General features: G+C 35.8%; 1 long non-coding RNA gene across 1 annotated transcript; it reads right to left on the reverse strand.

Annotated features, from left to right (window-relative positions):
* Positions 1 to 1007: 1007 nt before the first annotated feature.
* On the reverse strand, positions 1008 to 4240 carry LOC105714789 (uncharacterized). The gene is made up of 3 exons (XR_001106897.1): positions 4069 to 4240; positions 3080 to 3176; positions 1008 to 1072 (listed from the first exon to the last, which is right to left on the reverse strand). It is a non-coding gene; the product is annotated as an uncharacterized LOC105714789 (long non-coding RNA).
* Positions 4241 to 13992: the final 9752 nt, after the last annotated feature.

The following is a 13992-nucleotide window of genomic DNA, read 5'->3' on the forward strand; positions in this document are numbered from 1 at the left end:
CCAGATTCATCTAAGATATTGCATGTTATCATCAGTAGTTCTTTCTTCTTATTATTACTAAGTAAGTAGTATTCCATTGTATAGATATACCCTAATTTGTTGATAGACATTTGAGTTGTTGTTTCCAGGTTTTGGCTATGAGGATCATCTTAATTTGTTTTCTGCTGCTAATAACAGAATACTTGAAACTGGGTAATTTATAAAGAAAATATATTTATTTCTTGAAGTTATGGAGGCTAAGTCCAAAGTCAAGGGGCCACATCTAATGAAGGCCTTCTTGCTGGTGAGGTCTCTGTGCAGAGTCCCATGTTGGCACAGGGCATCACATGGCAAGGGGACTGAGCATGCTAATGTGCTTGCTCAAGTCTCTGTTCCTTTTCTTATAAAGCCACCAGTTCCACTCCAGTGATAATCTATTCATGCACAGATTAATGGGTTAATTCATTTGGAAGGGCAGGGTCCTCCTACCTCTTAAAGGTACCCCCACCCCAATAATGCCACATTGGAGATTAAGTTTCAACATGAATTTTGAAGGAGGCAAAAATTCATACAATAGCAGGGTTAAAGATTAGTACTATATAAGTTTTTGTGTAGATATATATTATTATTTATTTCTCTTAAGTAACTTGGTGTGGAAATTCTGAGTCATAGGGAAATCATATTGAGATATTAAAATGCAATTCTTAAGGTTTAGTGGTAACTCCTCTTATATTCTGTTAATAGATTATTATACTTCTCAGTATTAGGCACTTTTTTTCACTGTAACTTCATTGATAAATTTGTAGGTTGTTTGTTAGGTGATGCTACACTTAAATCCTAGGCCTGAATTCATGGTAGTAAATGTTTGTTAAGTGCTAACATAGTGTTAGCAGTATTGCGATTACTTAATTTTTATAATAACCGAAAAGAGTCTGTACACTATTCTCAATTTTCAGATGAGGTATGAACTGAGGCAAAATGATATTAATTAACTTACCCAAAGACACAAACCTAATATGTTGCAGAGCTAGGAATTGAACTAGGTTGTCTTCTCAAGTCTATGTCTCTGTTACCATGAATTAAAGGGTAATACCTAAATGTTGAAACAAGAAAGAAAAAAGATGCAAGTGGAATTAGTAGGCACCACAGTGTGTATTTAAATGAAGTAGATTCTAGATGTCTAATTTTGTTCAATATATGCAAATTACAGATTAATAAGTATAGAAATTAGAAGGCTAGAAAACAAGAAATTTAGGTAATTTTAAAACTCTCAATTTTGTCTATCTTGTTAGACTCCAGTAGTTCTCAAAGTGGGTGAGGCTATTTATTTCAGAAGTCAGAAATCAAATTATCCATTTAGCTATAACATATACAAACTGTATAGTTATGGAGGCCTGGGAAGGAATAATGCTACCAGCATATTTGACATCTGGTAATTGCTATTTCACAGATGGCCTTTTGTTGAGGCACTCTTGCATGGTGGAAAAGGCAGAAGGGCTAAACACTGTGTCCACACGTGATAGAAGAAATGGAAGGGCCAGGCAGCCGAAGCCTCCATGGTAAGGACACTAATCCCATTCATGAAGGCAGACGTCTCATAACTTAATCAGTTCCTCAAATGGTCCACCTCTTAATACCACCACAATGGGAATTAAGTTTCAATATAAAATTCAGAAGAACACAAACAAACACTCAAACCATAGCAATACCATATTTTTTAGTTTTCTTCTATCGGTTGTAAAACACAAATGCCTATAGCTGTCATATCATCGCTTTATTTCTTAGCTGTTGACAACAAGGAATGAATGAAATATCTACAGTGTTACCGTATTAATCATGATGATAGCAAAAGTTCAGTTATATGTCTCTTTCAAAGAAGAAAAGTAATAGTTGTTTAATATCAATTTTTTGACTACATGAATCTCAAGAAATTACTTTAAAACTTGCTAGTAAAAGAAGTTTTAAAATATTAACAGTTTATCCTCTCAAATATAGAAACTACATTGCAATCTCTCCATGTAAACAGAATGTATGTTTGTTGGGCGCAATGCTTTTTGGTTTAACTATCACAACTCTTATTGATATAGCATACTGCCATTGAGGAGATTTCTGAAGAGAACAGTAAGTAATAATTTCCTGGGAGAAATAGTATCTTTATTACTGAGAGACCTATAAGACAAGCATTTGACAGAAGAAAAGTCACATTTTCCACATCACCTGAAAAGGGTTCCTTATAGGAAGCAAAGGGCCATGTGCATTGTAAGATAGAAAGGCAGGAATTTGAACTACTTAAACAAACATGAAATGTCTGCTCACATAATTAGTTACTCAGTACTTGTAATACAGATTACAAATATTTTTCTATTTGCCCAAGGACAGAATTCCCTTGTATGAGCCATCCCTGATTTTATAAACTGCAGTAGAAGAAAATCATAAAAGCAGTAGCCAATTTGGTTTAAAAAAAAAAAATACAGTGTCCAAGGTTTTCGAATTGACAGTTATTACAAACTACACAAATTCTCAAAACTATTAACTGCCTTAAACTGTTTCTTTCATATTTCACCACTCACAGAAACACCGATTTCAGATTGCAAGAAACCCAGGCAAAATCTATATGGAATGCCACTTACAGAATGTCATAAAGTGAAATGTGGCTAATGAGCTCTTCCCAATGCTTTGCATCATGCTCATTTCTAACTCTGCCTTTATGGCAGCTACTGTTCAGAAAAAAAAGCCCACCCATTCCATGTAAATCCGGCTGTTCCCTGCTCTAGTACCAGTGTTAGAAAACTCAATTTAAATCAAGCCTAATCACTTCTGCCAGCGGCAGTGCACTTCCCAGTATTCCTCACCCACCTGTACATTCTAGCATGACTTTGTTTCTTGCAGTTCTCAGCCTTACTCGACTTCAACCACGCTCTAATTGGCTGACTGGGGATTCCACTGTCACTCAAGCTAAACCCCAGGATCACTGAGAGAATTGGAAGCTGAGTTTGCAGTTTGAGTTTGGTTCCCAGGGCACATTATTTCCTGGACTTTTTATTTTTTCAAGCTCTTATAACTAGCCAGAGAGAAAGTAAACCAATGCATGAAACGGTACCTTAAAATACAGCAGATGTTTTTTTTCTGACAGGTTTAATTGTTTAGTTCCATGCTCACGGTCAAGAAGGGAACTGAAGGCTTGTCTTCACATTTTTCTGTGAAAAAAAATGAATCAAGACATCATTCCGTGGCCCTTTTCAACAACCATTGGTTTACCACTTTTTAAAATGATCTCTTGTGAAATAAACATTGTTTGGTGTCTGGAGGAAAGTTAGCAGCACTTTTCTGTGAGTACCTATTCAGACAAATTAAGATTTGGTTTTCTGCTTCTAGATTGGAGCTGTTAGCCTCAAATCATTTAAATGTTTTAAATTCACAAAATGCGAAATATTTCTGGATTGTTACTAATGTTCCTAACACTAGGTAATATGAGAAATCCTATCTCAATTATGCTGTGCAAACATTAAGGGAACTATTATTAGCTCTGTGTCACTGAGTTTTAATTTCACTGACAATGAACAAAGGACCAGGTGGTGGAATCTTACTGTGTGATAAGTATGGGGGGTTACAAAGAAACCTGACACAAAGTCTTTGCCTTCAGATAGTTCTCATCTTATGAAGGAGATAGAGGGAACCAAAGTGAGCTTTTCTTTTTCTATCTTTTCTTTTTTTTGATTAGCTTATAGCATTTAGTCTCTTTTCTTAAAGATTAAAGATGCTGTTATGTATATACATATGTCTCTTTGGTTTTTGATCAAATATTCCTAAAATAACACAATATTTTTTAAATGCCTTGTTTTCATTTCCTTGCATAAATTTCCCCTATGCTCACTTTTTATTTCCAATCTTGGTCAATTAAACATTTAGTATATATTTTCCAGTTGTTGCTTGTTTTTCCCCTTTTCACAATGATCTTATTTAGCTTTATCAAATGCTTGAACCATTTTGTTTCTACTAGACACAATTTAAGCAAATCTCCTCAATAAAAGAAAGGTTTGTTGTTACTCAATTAAAAACAACATTAAGCGGAATGTGAACCTTACTTACAGTGTTCTCACTTCTGAGGAGCTGTCATGTCATTGAGTTAGCTTTCATTACCTCCGGAAATTCAAATGGCTTATCCCTTTAAAATAGAACATCCAATCAAACAGTAGATACAGAGTACCTACGCTGCTTCCAGGCTCACACAAATCTAACTCATTGGAATAGGCACTGAGAAGGACAGAGTGAGCCTCGTTGTCTCATTTCCTATTATATAAAATTTGTTCTGTGTCATTTAAGAATTTTTTCTCTCTAGAGGAAAGTCCGTTAAGTATCTTTATCTGAAACAAGCTATTTTATTACATAATCTAGGCAATTTTCCTATATCTTTCTTTATTATTTGTTGATGAGGATGAGGATAATGTTAATTTGGGGGTTATCGAGTCCAAAATAATCTGTCCAAGCATATTACAAGCTAGAGATTTACATGAGATTTTGTGTTTTTCAGTGATTTCAGCTTTACCAGAAAGCTGCTCCCTTCTGCAGTTAAGTTGCTGAAAGACAGTAACTAAAATCATGTGGCGTAGAAGGAAAATATATCAGTTCTTAAAATATGTAAATTTAGCTAGTAATCATTGGTAGGTCTCTTAAATTCCTCAAACCTCAATTTACTGATCTCTAAAATGAAAACGTTGAACAACATATTTTTTAAGATCTGCTAATAGATAGAGATTGAGATAGATAAAGATCAAGATAGATACGGAAAAAGCTGTCATTACATGAAAGCAAACTTAGAAAATTTAGTGATTAAGCTCGTTGATAGCCCAGAACCATTATTTACTTCATTTCCCAAAACTTCCCCTTTTCCTCCCATCCAGGTGAATCTCCATCAGATTGGACCACCCAGTGTTCTCACTCTTTCTACTTTACTTCACCATTGTTCTTCCGGTCTTCTCAGATCACTTCCATCCTCCCAAGTCCAGCTTCCTTTTCCTGACAATCTCTTGGTTCAGTCTGATGACGCACATTAAGGTAAGGGGCTTCAGATTCTGAGTGTAGCAGGCAGTGATGAGCTAAAGTGGTGTAATGAAAAAACATCATAAATTGCTACCTATCTTGGTAAAATTGATAATTTACTGATGTAACATCAATACATTGTTACACTAACAGCATATCTCTTCTCCCCTTCTTACCATATTACTATTGTCCTATATTTGTTTTGAGCAGGACCTAAGAAGGGCTACATCAATATATGCTAATATCACATTTAAGAAAAGAAGTTAGGAGGTAAATAGCATGTCTTCGACATATGCATCTGAGGCATTCTCCACATTGTTTGTCTTTTCATAAGCAGGTATGTCCTGGCGAAAGTTGTTGTTTTCCTACTGTTTTCAGCAAGTAGCAGTCTCCACTGTAGGAGGACATTCAAGCTTTTATTTCCCTGGGGATCAAGCACATTAAGAAATGGTACCTTCTGATTTCCATCTCAAATCAAAAGGATGCCTGTTCTATGTCTTGATTATTCAAGTTCTTGTAGATAAGCTGATAAATAATTTTAAATAATATGCTAATGATTGCTCATTAATGTGGTGTCCACACTAGTAAGTATTTAATTTTTAAATTTTATTTATTTTTCGAGACAAGGTCTCGCTCTGTCACCCAGGGTAGAGTGCAGTGGCACAATCGTAGCTCACTGCAGCCTGGAATTCCTGTGCTCAAGCAATCCTCCTGCTTCAGCCTCCCAAGTAGCTGGGACTACAGGCACAGGCACCACTACACCCAGCTAATTTCTGTATTTTTTGTAGAGACAGGATCTCACTATGTTTGCCAGGCTAGTCTCGAACTCCTGGGCTCAAAGGATCCTCCTGCCTTAGCCTCCCAAAGCGCTGAGATTACTGGTGTCGGCCTTCACACCTGGCCAGTATTTCTGTTTTTAAAAGTCTTCAGTAACTATACTAAAAGAATCCAAGTATATAACCATGTGAAAATTGTAAGTTCAACTGAAGGACTAGAGGTGAAGAAATATTATGGGCTTGGGAAATTTTTAGAATTCTTATTATATAATAATGAGGAGAATGCTTGTGAATAAAATTATCAATAAGTGTTTGAAAACAAAATTAATGCCTTTGTCTGCTAAGGATCTATTATACAGAAGATGGAATAATTATATACATAGAAGTTTTTTTTGTTTTTGTTTTTTGTTTTTTTTTTTTTTTGAGATAGAGTCCTGCTTTATCGCCCAGGTTGGAGTGTAGTGGCACGATCTTGGCTCACTGTAACGTCTGCCTCCCGGGTTCAAGCAATTTTCCCTGCCTCAGCCTCCCGAGTAGTTGGGATTACAGGCACCCGCCACCACACCCAGCTAATTTTTGTATTTTTAGTAGAGACAGGGTTTCACCATGTTGGTCGGGCTGGTCTTCAACTCCTGACCTCAGGTGATCCACCCACCTCAACCTCCCAAAGTGCCAGGATTCCAGGCATGAGCCACCACACCTGGCCAGAAGTGCTTAAATATAAATGCATGTGTGTATGGCAATTCAGACAGAATGTTCATCTGTACCCTATGACTCTAAAACTTACAACCACTTTGACAATTTTCTCTGTACAATAAGCAATATAAATGCCAATGTAACAAGATATCATAAGGCAAATTTTTCTCTTAGAAAAACTTTGCCATCACAAAATTCCTGTTCCCTTTCTATACTTCTTTCACATCTAATGTACTTAATAGGTGGTTAAAACTAAACATAGACTAGGCCTTGCTTCAGTTTTCTACCTTTGAGATAAACTATTTAAACTGACAGCCAAAGTACTTGAAGTCTTTGTGAAGGAAAAGATCAGGAAACGTTGAAGACAAAGCGTATGGGATTTAGAGGAAAGGTAGCTGTAAGTAAGAGGGATTTTGAACATGCTGACATTTAATGCATATGTAAGGTTTTATGCAAATAAACATAACTTTTTTCATTGAATCAATACCTCTGATATAGTCTGATTCTGATACCATTGCCATTTGGTTTAAACAGAAATATTTTGAGTAATTCAATAACAATTCAACTACTTATTTGGAAAGCAGTCTAATAGCTATAATAATCGATATCCATAAGCTAACAATATACATCTGAATTTCTTAAGCGGATCACGATTATACAATGTTTTCAGCAATACAGAACTGAAATACAAGACATTTGAAATGGATTATTTCCTCCATATTTTTCTGTTATTTAAATGATATTTCATCATTCTTATTTCTGTCTTATTAATGCTCCTCCTCCAACTCTGATGTTTAGAGGCATCTCATACTTCAAAATACGAAAAACCAAAATATGACTTTTGTTTCTTGTTCCTCCCACCCACAACAAGAAAACCTGCTTCACATTAAGTCATATTTAGTTTGAACAGCTGTCCCAATTTGCCTAGGACTAAGGGTTTTCCTAGGACATAGCACTTTCAATGCTGAAACCGGGAAAGTCTTAGACATGCCAGGATGAGTAAGTCACACTAAGCCATCATCCATGTACACTCATGCATCATATATGACAGGACTACATTCTGAGAGGTGCAGCATTAGGCAGTTTCATTGTTGTACAAACATTGTAGAGTGTACTTACATAAATAAACCTAGATGGGATAACCTGCTACACACCTAGCCTATATGCTGTAACCTATGCTCTTAGGCTACAAACCTATATAGCATGTGACTGCACTGAATGCTGTAGACAATTGTACACAATGGTAAGTGTATGTATATTTAAACATATCTATGTAGAAAAAAGGTACAGTAAAAATACAGTATAAAAAATAAAACAAGGAAACACCTATACGGTGCATTTGCCATAAATGGAGCTTGCAAGACTGAAAGTTTCTCTGGGTGAGTCAATTAATGATTGGTGCGTAAATGTGAAGGCCTAGGACATTACTGTGCACTACTGTATGCTTTATAACATTGCACACTTAGGCTACACTAAATTTATTTTTAAATTTTTCTTTCTTCAGTAATAAATTAACACTGGCATCAGCACAAATATGTGAGTGAGTACTGTGTTGTGCTATGTGATGTTACATCAGCTATGACATCTATAGGCAATAGGAATTTTTCAGCTCCATTATACTCTTATAAGACCACTGTCATCTATGTGGTCCATTGTTGACTGAAACATTATGTGGCACATGACTGTAGTTTTTCTAAATCAAAATCTAGGTGTCACCCAAAATTCCTCCTTTTTCTTAATTCTCTAGATCTAAACCATTAGTAAGTCTCTGCTATTAAAATGACCCCTGAACTCACCACTCTTTACCTCTCATCTGTAGCCACAGCAGATAGAGCTAGCGTGACCCCTCACCTGTGCTACTATGATGGCTAAGGAAGTATTCTCCTTCTAGCCTTGCCCATTTACAAAACTCCATACCTGTGAATACAAGGTCATACATGACCTTGTCTCATCTTCTGCTACTCTTGAACCTGCAACTACGATTGAGTTATGCTGTCTTTTGTTCCTGTTCCTCAAACACACTGAATCTGATCCTTTCAGGAGATCTGTACAACACTGTTTCCATAGATTGCACTGATTTTCACCTGTTTTTTTTCCTGTAGCTAATTACAGTGCTTGCCATGCCACATATTCCAAGATTACATAGAACCTCCACAGAGAGCCTTCTTTGACCATCCAATCTTAAAATCCACTCAGTGACTTTCAATCACATCATCACAATTTAATTCTCTGCATAAGAAGTATTACTATCTGATATTTTCTTGTTTCTACTTGTTTATTCTATATTTTAAATTTTTACAATAGATAATTATGCACACAATAAGAATACAATCCTTTAAAACAGATGCAAAAATATATGCAATGAAATATTCAAAACTAATTCTAATGTGTATCTTTGGGAGGGAAATCATGGGTAATTTGTGTTTTCTTATTTTTGCTTTCTATATATGCCATATTTCTATTACATTTAATGCTTTTATAATTTTATATTAAACAAAATAATCAATATAATACAATCTTCCAGCCTCTCCTTGGAAGCCTCACTCAGCCTTGTATAGCAGGCCCTAATCCCCATTTTTTTTTTTTTGGCATGCCTTTATCATAGTACCTCTTGGATCATTTGCAATTTTCTCTTTGTAAGTCTTACCCTAGATTCTGACCTCTAGTGATGAATAAAAGGCAAGGTCTGTGTCTTTGAGTTTTCATTCCTAGCATCTACACCATACATAAATAAACTCAGCCGTTGAACATTTCCATTCATAGTTATGCCATCTAGACTGCTATTAGTCATAATTTTAAAATGGTTTTACACTTCTAATTACTATCTACACGTTTGCTTACATAGTTTTTCTTAAAATACAATCTCATCATATGTCAATAAGCTGTCTTAAGCATGTCACTTGAAACTGCTCAACCAACCAGTTCACTCCCCTTTTAAATGTCAATAATCATACATGGCAAATGGCTCAGGATAGTTTAGATTTTCTATATTTTGTTGCATCAACCTCATAAATATATCACAACTGGATTGATTATGTGTTTCACTTGCTTCGGTTTTTTCCAAAAATAAATATGTACACTGTAGAAAATTTTCTTAGAAAAATAGTTCTAACCACAGCAATTAGGCAAGGAAAAAAAAGTGTATTCAATTAGGAAAGGAGGAAGTCAAATTGTCTCTATTTGCAGAAGACATGATTGTATATTTAGAAGACCCTATCATCTCAGCCCAAAATCTCATGAAATGGATAAGTAACTTCAGCAAAGCCTCAGGATACAAAATCAACATGCAGAAATCTCAAGCATTCCTATACACCAATAACAGACTTAAAGAGAGCCAAATCAAGAACGAACTCCCATTCATAATTGCTACAAAGAGAATAAAATAGGAATACAACTAAAAAAGAATGTAAAGGACCTCTTCAAGGAGAACTACAAACCACTGTTCAATGAAATAAGAGAGGACACAAACAGATGGAGAAACATTCCATGCTCATGGTTAGGAAGAATCAATATCGTGAAAATATCCATACTGCCCAAAGTAATTTATAGATTCAACGCTATCTCCATCAAGCTACCCATGACCTTCTTCACAGAACTGCAAAAAACCACCTTAAACTTCATATGGAACCAAAAGAGAGCTCGCATAGCCAAGACAATCCTAAGCAAAAAGAACAGAGCTAGAGGCATCACGCTACCTGATTTCATACTATACTACAAGACTACAGTAATGAAAACATCATGGTACTTGTACCAAAACAGAGATATAGACCAGTGAAACAGAACAGAAGCCTTACAGGCAACACCACACATCTGCAATCATCTCATCTTTGACAAACCTGACAAAAACAAGCAATGGGGAAAGGATTCCCTGTTTAATAAATGGTGTTGGAAAAACTGGCTAGCCATGTGCAGAAAGCAGAAACTGGACCCCTTCGTGACACCTTCTACTAAAATTAACTCCAGATGGATTAAAGACTTAAACATAAGACTTAACACCATAAAAACCCTATAAGAAAACCTAGGCAAAACCATTCAGGACATAGGCATAGGCAAGGACTTCACAACTAAAACACCAAAAGCATTGGCAACAAGATCCAAAATAGACAAATGGGACCTAATTCAACTCCAGAGCTTCTGTACAGCAAAAGAAATAATCATTAGAGAGAACCAGCAACCAACAGAATAGGAAAACATTTTTGCAATCTACCCATCTGACAAAGGGCTAATATCCAGAATCTACAAAGAACTAAAACAGATTTACAAGAAGAAAACCAACCCATCCAAAAGTGGGAGAAGGATATGAACAGATACTTTTCAAAAGAAGACATATGAGGCCAACAAACATATGAAAAAAATGCTCATCATCACTGATTATTAGACAAATGCAAATCAAAACCACATTCAGATACTACCTCACGCCAGTTAGAATGGCCATCATTAAAAAATCTGGAGACAACAGATGCTGGAGAGGATGTGAAGAAATAGGAACACTTTGACACTGTTGGTGGGAGTGTAAACTAGTTCAAGCATTGTGGAAGACCGTGTGGTGATTCCTCAAGGACCTAGAAATAGAAATTCCATTTGACCCATTAATCCTATTACTGGCTATGTATCCAAAGGATTATAAATCATTCTATTATAAAGACACATGCACACATATGTTCATAGCGGCATCGTTTACAATAGCAAAGACCTGGAACCAACCCAAACGCCCATCAACGATAGACTGGACAAGGAAAATGTGGCACATATAAACCATGGAATACTATGCAGCCATAAAAAACAATGAGTTCGTGTCCTTTGTAGGGACATGGATGAATCTGAAAACCATCATTCTCAGCAAACTGACACAAGAACAGAAAATCAAAAACACCTCATGTTCTCACTCATAGGTGTGTGTTGAACAATCAGAACACATGGAGAGGAGCATCGCACACTCGGGTCTGTTGCGGGGGTCCAAGGGAGGGACATTGGTGGGTAGGGAGGGATAACATAGGGAGAAATGCCAGATGTAGGTGATGGGAGGATGGAGGCAGCAAAGCACATTGCCATGTATGTACCTATACAACAATCCTGCATGATCTGCACATGTACCCCAGAACCTAAAGTACAATTAAAAAAAAGAAAAATATATTTTCTATTTTTCTTTAATAAGCAAAATATTTGAACACACACTTCACCAAAAAAGACATACAGATAGCAAATAAACACATGAAAGATGCTCATAACCATTAGTCATTAGGAACATGCAAATACAACCCATAATCCAATACCACCACATACCTATTATATGTAATAAAGACTATACCAAGTGTTGGCAAGGATTTGGAACAATTAGACACTCACACAATCCTGGGGAATGTAAAATGATACAAATTATTTGGAGAATAGTTGGACTGAGTTACGTACTAGGTGCATATTTAAATTTTTAAGGAAATATAATTTTTAATCCTATCAGAGTTTTAAAAATTAAAAATCATGGCATATATATTCTAGAATTAGTATGTCTGTATTTCTCTCCCTGAATTTGTCTTTTTTTTGAGTGTGCAAAGAAAATAGCACAAAAACTCATGACAATCTAGTGATGTGGAAAACATAAATCTATCACAAGACAAAATTTTAAGTCCTACAACTATTATGGAAATCATCTACCACTGATTTTGCAATGTTGGAAAAGTTAATAAATATTAGAAATTCTAAGGAGATCACTCTGTAAGTGATTCTAATGATTCTAATGATATCAGTGCATATCACTTATAGAATGATATCATTAGAATCAGTATAAGTGATATAGTCACTTATAAGTGAGATGTATGTTCTCACTCGTAAGAGGGAGCTAAGCTATGAGGAGGCAAAGGCATAAGAATAATACAGTGGACTTTGCGGACTTGGGATAAAGGGTAGAAGTCGGGTGAGGGATGATGTTTACACATTGGGTACAGTGTACACTGCTAGGGTGATGGATGCACTGAAATCTTGGAAATCTCCACTGAAGAACTGATTCATGTAACCAAAGACCACATGTTCCCCAAAAGCCTATTGAAATAAAAAATAAATAAAATAAAATTCCATAGTGCCAAGGTTGAGAAATGCTGTAATAGAAACTACGAGTGATACAAACAGCATAAGGCATAATTACTGTGTTTTAGGAATTTGCAAGCTAAATCCTTTTCAAAATTCTATATAATGAAAACAGCCTTTAATTTCTCATATTTCTTTCCCCTGCTCTGGCCCATGTTTCAGATTTGTGGAAAAGCCAGGAGTTCTGAATGAGGCATTCTGAGTAGCACCAAGGTGACACTGGTGCTGAGGCCATGGGTGTATGGCCCTTGCTGGGGCTGGCTGTTCACTGGAATCTGCACTATTCTCAGAGTGACAGTGAATGACTAAGCCATTTTTACCTTCAGGTGGTCCGTAGTTCTGAGGCCACCCAAGGACACCAGAGTCAGGCCATGCAGCTCTGGTCAGGGGTGGGGGAGGTAATATTAAAAATCTTGGTATGTATGTTCGTAATAAATATGCCTGTCTTTCTGTCCTTGAATTTGTCTGTCTTCTCACTGAGTGTGCAAAGGAAATAACACAAAATAACAAAATCATGACAATCTAGTGATGTGGAAAACATAAATCTATTACAAGGCAACATTTAAAGTCCTGTAATTGTTATGTAAATCATTTACCCCTGACTTTGCAACACAGGGATAGTTAACAAACATTAGAAGTTCTATCATGCTAATTTATATCAAGTACCATGGAAATTAAAGAGAGAACTAACTTTTCTTGGGCGAATTAAGTAAGGTGATGTATGTCTTGCAGCTTACAAATAAGTGAGAGGTTTCCAGGTGAAAGTTAGGGAAAGGTGATCCAGGAAGAAGCAATAGCATTATGAAATGTATACAATTGGAAGGAAGTTAGAATGCATGGATTTTAGAGAAAACTGGAAGGAGAGAGGGTTACAGATACAGATAGGGAATCAAGTTACAAACAAATATATTTGCATGTGGAAGTAAGGAGAGAGTGTTTATTCACTAGAAAGCTGAGAGCCATTTAAATACAAGATTAGAAGTCTTAGGTGATTAATCTGACAGAACAGTAGAAGATGCATTTAAATAAGAGGACTTAATGTTAGGAAGAATGCATGAGTATCTTAAAATATACTGGTACAAATTATTGCCTTTGAGATAGCTTCAAAATGTATCTTATTTCTTATTTTAGATTATTTAGATTTATCAAGCTATATATTATCAATCTCTTACTCATTTCCTTTTGTGTTTGGCTTTACCTTCTGCAAAACCATGAAATTAATACATTCTTTCAAACCAAGCGTGTATATAAGGCAGTATCTAAAAATCATTCTTTAAAACAATACAAGTATTTTAACACTTAGTAATAAAGAATACTGAGCAAACCGCTAACATTTTTATGCACCAACAAGATTGTACAAAAGGTTAAAAGATAACAAAATCAAAATTCTGTCCTCTAGACCACCTATTCTATGAAATTG

The sequence above is a fragment of the Aotus nancymaae genome, unplaced genomic scaffold (genome assembly GCF_030222135.1).
Source record: "Aotus nancymaae isolate 86718 unplaced genomic scaffold, 86718_ANA_hifiasm-v0.15.2.pri h1tg000058l, whole genome shotgun sequence".
Lineage (NCBI taxonomy): Eukaryota > Metazoa > Chordata > Mammalia > Primates > Aotidae > Aotus > Aotus nancymaae.